Source organism: Corvus moneduloides, chromosome 2 (assembly GCF_009650955.1).
Source record: "Corvus moneduloides isolate bCorMon1 chromosome 2, bCorMon1.pri, whole genome shotgun sequence".
Lineage (NCBI taxonomy): Eukaryota > Metazoa > Chordata > Aves > Passeriformes > Corvidae > Corvus > Corvus moneduloides.
In genome coordinates this window covers 54,579,803-54,587,305 of record NC_045477.1, presented here as the reverse complement: position 1 = coordinate 54,587,305, position 7,503 = coordinate 54,579,803, and the positions used below count along the sequence as shown (strand labels likewise).

Here is a 7,503-nt window from a genome sequence, read left to right as displayed (position 1 = left end):
CCAGAGGGGTTTCAGCGTTGACCTCTGGGCTTGTGTCGGCACGCGAGGGGTTAAACCCCCTTCTGCCAGCTCCCAGTGGCTGAAAACCCCTCCATTTGCTTGTTCTCTGTAAACTTTTGTTGAGGTTTGATGAAGAGCAAGTGCAGAGGACTCCACCAGCAGGGCTTTCCTGGCCAGCTGCTTGGTCACCATCAAGTTCTTCTGCTCTCTCCCTGTAAGGTGCTCAAGGGACCTGGGACTGTAACTGCTCAAATTTGGCTCATTATAAACTCTGCCAGGTCAAAAACTCATTTCAATCAAAATGCAACTATTGTAGGGTGAGCTGTTATGCCCAGGATAACAATAACTTCTGTATTTCTGTTTCCATGAAAAACCCTAGCCACCAAGAATAAGAGCAGTGGCAGGCAGACTATAATGTAGTAGGTTAGTTTCTGATACAACGCTTAGCTTGCACTCCTGATTTCAGTTAAATAAATTCAAAGTTTCACAACAGCTAGTTTTCTTTCTTCTGCAGCTTCATATTTCTCATGGTAATGTGAGTACCTGTAGCAGAAGTCCCAGTGGAAAACACAAAACTATTTTTTTTCTTTTTCCCTTCCAACCCAAAGCATTCTGGGATTCTATCATTCAATGGCTACACCCCTTCAAGAAAAGAAAGGGTTCTGATAATAATACTATTTTATGTATTTTATGTAAGATTCATCTGACCAACTTCAGCCATCAAAGTGTTTGATTTCTACCATTCCAAAACAGAATGCACAAAATAAGTGGGGTCATCTCTTTGCTTGTGTGTGCCTCTCTGATTGACTCCAGAGGAAGCCCAGAAAAGCAGCTGAAACCATCCTTTGGAAGTGGAAAGGGGATACTGCCATGTCCTGAAGGACATGGACATGGTAAATTTTCAATTTATTGTGATTTAACAATTTATTCGTCATCTTCCAAGCCATAGTAATTTATTGTGCACATGATCCCAGCTCACCCAAGCTAAGTGCTCACTTCAATTATTCTCTAGAGACACTCCTTAGGTTGCGGTAACTTAATTGTTTGTCCATGTCTATTCAGACCTTATTTTCTCAAAGTGCATGGTCATATTCACCAACTTTATTCCAGAAAGCCAGCTAAATATTGGCTAACACTCTACACATAAACTGAGACACACAAAATTAGAAAAATTAGAGAAGTAGTAGGTCTACAGTTATTTTTATTTCAAACAAACCTTCCAAGTAAGGAACAATGCAAATATACAAAAGTAATAACATCTAAATGTCCTCTTGGTGTAAAGTTGGAAGAAAGGCACTACAGCTGTCAAAAAAAATTTAAAAAACCATAAGAGTCACATGATATTTTTATTTGCCTTAAAACAGGAGTTGTGTGGTTCAGGGAAGAGAAACACTGACCTTTCACTTCTGTTCTCTCCAGCTTCAGTGCTGCCGCAGGCCCTAAGTGAAAATGAGTCTACTGGTCTCATCCACACCTCGGCACATGTTAGCCCACATTACAAAACACCAGAGAATTTGGCACGATCAGCAGTTTCTGCTCAAGAGAGGCCCAGGACTGCAATAGCAGAGGTGTTAGAGATCAGAATTTGGGAATGCTGGTTGAGTTACATGGGAAAGCAAAATACTCGGTCTCCTGCTTTCATTGGGACTGTATTCACTTGCACAAAATAAACACAGTATGAACAATACAAAAAAATATTTATATCACAGCAAATGATACTTATAAATAAGGCAAACAGCTCATTACCACCATTCACCCAAAGGTCACAGAGTGCTTTTAAAGCAGAAATTTAGCTGCACTGGTGAAGCAATGTAACATCGCTGTTATTTTACAGATGGAAAAACTGAGGCACACAGACACCTTCCTATCCAAGACCGCACAGGAAATCTGTGGCAAGACCAGCATAGGCTCCTGATCACAAGAGTCTGCATGTGTCGGGGTCTGGGGAGGACAACTGAGCTCCCTTGCACTCAGATGCCTGTGGCAAGAGCTGAAGAGCACACCAGCAAAAGGCCAGTGTATCCATTCTCCAAGCCACAAAGCTCAAGTCTGAAAAGAAATATAAATGCAATGAGACTTTTCTGAGGTTTTTCTTTTTCAAATATTAATTGTTTCTTGGCCACAGGAGTCATTTTTACACCAAAAATAGTTATGTATTACATACTGTTATTTACATAAGTTTGCACTGTCTCTAATTTGGAAAGTTTAATAAGAATATAAAGAAAACCTGTAGACCACTGGAGATCAGTCTGACGCTGTCCTCTTAGCACCATGTTCTAGCTGAAATGGGTGAATGTCCTCTTATGTCTCTTTTTCCAGGGTATTGGTTTTTTTCCTGAACTGATACTCACACTACTTCCTCCTTACATCCCCTGGACTGTAAACTAAATTAAACATTACTCCCGATCCCAGGCTTTTGGCTATAAACGCAGTTTCTTGGAGTAAAATCAACCACCCAGAAGAAAGCAACCTAGGTGAAGCAACGCTTGGGTACTGTGACAGAGATAGTTTGCATGCGAATGAAGCCAGGAAAATCAGTTGCTCTACAGCTGGAGATGTCCCTGATCCTTTTGCAAGCCTGGCAATACATCACCACATGTGCACAGACTGCCACTCCTACAAACTATTCTCACTCTTCCCAGGTGCTTGATCAAGTGCTTTGGACTGCTTTTGGTGACTCCAGTCCTCTCCTCCACACATTTCATTTTTGAAGGCTCTCCTCTAATTTGCTGTTAGCTCTCTGAAGAAACACTGTATTGTGAGTCATTAGATCCCATGTGAACTTCTCTGCAGATTCCTCAGTTAAAAAGAATTACTTGAATTCTTGTCACCCAGTTCCTGTGCATTATAATGAGCCCCATTAAATGGGATTACTGGCTGAGGACACTGCCATGCTCACTAAGCACCAACCTGGTGTTGGAAGCAGCACAGAGCTGCAGGACTTCTCAGGGCTTACACATACCTCGACAGTCCTTGGCAAGGGGACCAGCCCCTGCAGGGAAGAAAGATGAGTTTTTGTTAAAAATTGCGCTGGACACCATATTTCATTGGTGTCCCTCATGTGATCTTTCTCCCTGTGAGGAACAAGCCGGGATGCAAAAGGAAGCCACAGGGGACTTGGTGCAGCACATCTCAGGATGGATGTGCTCTGCAGCACGTCCAGCTGTCAGTACCTCTGGCTTACAGTGTGAAGCACCAGCAGAAAGTATTGTGGAGAGACCTCCAGGAAGAAAGCAAACAAGAGAAGAGTCACGCTGTGATGGCTTCTTTGGGCTGAGACATCTTGCTAGCTTTTAAAGCCAAAACACAGTGGTAGTGTTAATGCTGCTTAGGTTAAATATCTCACCTTCTTCAGACAACCCTGGGGGAGTGAAACTCCATCTGAAATGAGAAAAGTTTCCCAAAGGTGAGTTCATAGATCACAAAATGCGGAGATGGAAAGAATCTATTCAATCATCTATCCCATCTCTCTGCCAGTTCAGAATTACTCCCCATGATGTTTTTAACATAACTGCTTTTCTCATTTAAAAAGAAAAAAAAAAAAGAAAAAAAAAAAGGGCGAGAAATACCTAAAAATGGTCTATGAATTTTCTATGAAAAACGGTTTGATTCCTTAATTCTAGTGTCTCCTTTAGCTTTGTGCAGATGAGTTCAGCATGTGCCAGGATGAAGAGTGAACCAATATTTTCTGGAGGGACTCCTCCACCATCTGCAACATCCAACAACTGGAAAAATCCTCCCAATAACTGGGTTACATCTGTATTTTCTTAACTGTATTCAATTTCTCCTCCCTTTGCATGAGACTGAGGAGTTGTTCTTTCATGATAGTATTCTGTGTGGTTATGGACTAGCTAACCTGGAATGTGCTACCAAGTCCCCCCTATTTCAAATATTACATGCAGAATGACACACACCTTTGCTAAAGTAATGGAAATAAGCCATGAACCTAAAAAGTGGTTTGGACAGTGCAGTTATGAAAGAAATCATCCTATTTCACTGTGGGGAAGAGAAGAACAAAGAGTGTTTTTCACCTCTAACTGAGGATTCCATGAGTCTAACATTATTTTTTTTTCCCAGTTTAATTTATGTCCATGTGTTGCAGAGTCTGGATCTCTTTTAAATGTCTGGTTTGACACTGCAGCCTGTTTCACCCCCAGCACAAGTTTCCTATTTCTCTCTCAGAGTCCAGATGTCCTGGGGCCCTTGCAGGGCTCCTTGATGATACATATATTTGGGACAACCCTGTCCATGCAAAAAAAGTTCAGAAAACTGAAGACAACACATGTATTACTCAGAATATCCTGTTAACACAGGCAAATGGTAACCTGTGGAGGCAGCAAGACTTCTCCCTGCTCCCTCTAACATTGATGCTGCAGTAAGAGGGGTGCCAGCAAGACTCTGGGTTTGTATGGAGTCCACTCTGGGGCTCCTCAGCCCATCCTGAAGACACTATGGCCCCTTTAAGACTGCTGAGGTGTGAAACACTGATGTCAGTGTAACATCAGAGCCAACAGCGCTGTGTTTTACCAATTTAGAGTAACAAAAATGAAGAACTTCTAGTTCCACTCATCTCTTGCATTTGTCACAGTGAAATGGAAGAATGCGTACAGAGTCGTGCAACAAGCTGTCACATCAGCTTCAAAAGCAATGGCCCACACAAGCAAATTTCCCTACAGTACAGTCTTGTTATTTAAGTTTATTTAATCAAAGGTTACAGAAAGCAAGAGGTAGTTGTTGTTTGTTAGTTCTTTTTCCCAAAGAAAGCAATTCAGCAATTTCCAGAACAGGCCTGAGTGTTGACAGCAGTGTCTACCCACAGATAAAAGGTATAAATTGCTTAATTATGTGTGAAGATTATGGGAGCCATGTCAAGCCTGAATCACTAGCAGTTATTTGAAAAGGTAACACAAAAATGATTAGCAGATTCTTTTGGAAAGAGTCTACTGTAGTTTTCCTTCACGTGCAGGTGGATGTTGCTGTGTCTCCTGGCAGTACTGCAGCCACCCTCACTGGTGTGCAATGGCAGGGGCCAAACAAAACTCAGGGCTCAGACACTGCAATATTAACAGTCTTCCAAGGGACAATGCACAGGAAAGCAAAAGCTGGAAAACATGATTTCCTGAAAAAAAAAAACCAAAACCCAAGCTAGTAAAGTTGGGTTAAAGACTATTATTGTAGCACTAAGCATCTTTCCCTCATCTGGTTTTATGCAGAAAGCTTTCAGCATTTCCAGAACTGCCATTAAAATGAGGAATGCCCAATGATACTCTATTTTGTGTAGTCTCATGCTGCTGGCAAGTATTGAGCCTATTAGTGTGACTCTGAACACAAAATGTACCTGTTGGACATCATGGCACAGTGTAAGTGGGACAGTCCGACAGGTAAGTCTAGCTTTGCACCAGCTGTAAGGCTCCTCTCCTCTGCTGTAATTTTTGACTCCTCGGGAGAGGTAGGTGCTATACTGGTACATGTTACCACTAGTGAAGGCAGAGTTGCACTTGTGGTATCACCAAAGTAACCGTGTGATTCAAAAGAAGAAGTCTATGCCTTGCCACAGCTGTAGATTTCCAGCGCTTTGGGGAGTGCAGCAAACGTTGTATTTGAAAACAGCCTTCCCGTGGCGTTTGAATTCCTGCTCTTTCAATCCCTGCAGATAGCGTGGAAGTGGGTGGAAATTTAATAGCGATAAAAAATAGCGATAGTTAACTTAATTATTTTGACCTTCTGAAAAAGCTGGGGAGGAAAACGCGCAGAGAAGTTTCTTCCTTTTGTTTATTTATTTATTTTCCCTTCTTATCCTCCTTTCCCTGCCTCCTCTTTCCCTTCCCCTCCTCTCCTCCCCCGCCCCATCCCATGCCCCCGCGGCCCAGCCCTCCGCAGCCCCCACGGCAGCATCACTTTTTCCACTTTTAATTCCTCCCACCTTTTCGTTCCTCCCTCCCCGCGCCCGCTCCGCGCCCAGTTTCTCACCCTCTCCGCAGCCTCTGGCCACCCACGGCGGGGCCGCCGGGCCAGACCCGGCTCCCGCTCCCGTTCCCGTTCCCGTTCCCGTTCCCGCTCCCGTTCCCGTTCCCGCTCCCGCTCCCGTTCCCGTTCCCGTTCCCGTTCCCGTTCCCGCTCCCGTTCCCGCTCCCATTCCCGTTCCCGCTCCCGTTCCCCCTCCCGTTCCCGTTCCGCTCCCGCGCAGCCCCGCCGCGCTCGGTGGCGACTCGCCAGCGCCACCCTCTGGGCGGCCGCGGGCAGGGTGGCTCCGCGCAGCCCCCGCGCCCCGCCCGCAGCGCTCTGGGAACTCGGGAGACTCAGGGACGAGTTGGGACGCGGCGCTCCGGTGCCGCTCCGGAGCGGAGCCGCGATGGGGAGGACTGATAGACATCGATGCAGCCCCAGTCCGTCACCCCGGGGGCTGCGCCTGTCTCCGCAGCCCGGCGCCAGAGGCACCCGCGGGGCTCCTGGAGGACGGTGGCCGGGATTCCTCACCAGTTCCTGCGGGTTTTCTTCTGGGGAAACAAAGTTACACCAGGCATTGAAGTAACGCACCACCACGTGCAGAGCTGGGCAGCAACGTGAAAAGTTGGTAAACGCCCGAGTAATCCTGTCTCAAGCCGTCCGGGGTTGTCCGTTCCCATCCGGAGGCTGAGCCCAGGCCTGGCCTCGTCTTGCCCGTGGCAGGGATGACGAGGGGCTGTGGCAGCTGGGGTGCCCTGTGGCTGGGCCCACCGAGGGCAGCTTCCCTCAGTGCCACCTCTGTGTGCCGCAACTCCTCCGCCGCAGAGCGGCCGTGCGGCACCGCGGGCGGCAAACACGGAGCTACGCGCGGCACTGGAGATCACAGGGATGGATGCTAGTTCGGGGAACGCTCTCAGTCCTGTGTACACACTGGGGCAGGAGCTTTCGGACAGAGTCTGGAATGAAAAACTTTCACATTGTGCCTGGGCAAAAGGGAGCGTATTGATGGACTGGCAAAAAATCAAACTCTGACAACTATTTCTTTACTTTGTGTGTTTGATGCCACTGCCATAACAGCGCTCACTGCACACTGACCTTCTGTAATGACCACAAACACAACTAAGAAAGAAACCGGAGCATTCCGTGGTGGCAATTGTAAAATCAGTTTTTCTAGGGAAGTTTTAGATGCTTTGCGTGACATTTTCTTAGCATGTGCCCGTTTGCACATAACTAAACACAAATGAAGCAACCTCTGAATTGTCTGGAGAGGTTCAAAGTGATGGTCACTCCTAAGCCATGGGATATTCATCTTAAAATTGTTAAAAATACTCAATTTCTAGCTGTGGTGGTCCGACAGATATTGCACATTTAGCCTGGCACTGAGTATTTTAAGTTGGCTGTGAAGGAAATACACTCTAATGTTTGACAAACAAGCAGCTGTGCTTCTTTGGAGCTGGTCAGGAATTTGAAAGGCTAAAGCAATCTCGGAGCAGGGATGCATGAATGCAGGTGTGCTGCTCAAAGGTAAACGACAGATAAAATGTGCTACAGGGATGT

At 45.9% G+C, this 7,503-nt stretch overlaps 1 long non-coding RNA gene across 1 annotated transcript; it reads right to left on the bottom strand.

Moving 5' to 3' along the window:
- Positions 1-1,184: 1,184 nt before the first annotated feature.
- LOC116439750 lies at positions 1,185-6,061 on the bottom strand. Its single transcript, XR_004238258.1, has 2 exons — positions 5,971-6,061; positions 1,185-5,647 (listed from the first exon to the last, which is right to left on the bottom strand). It is a non-coding gene; the product is annotated as an uncharacterized LOC116439750 (long non-coding RNA).
- Positions 6,062-7,503: the final 1,442 nt, after the last annotated feature.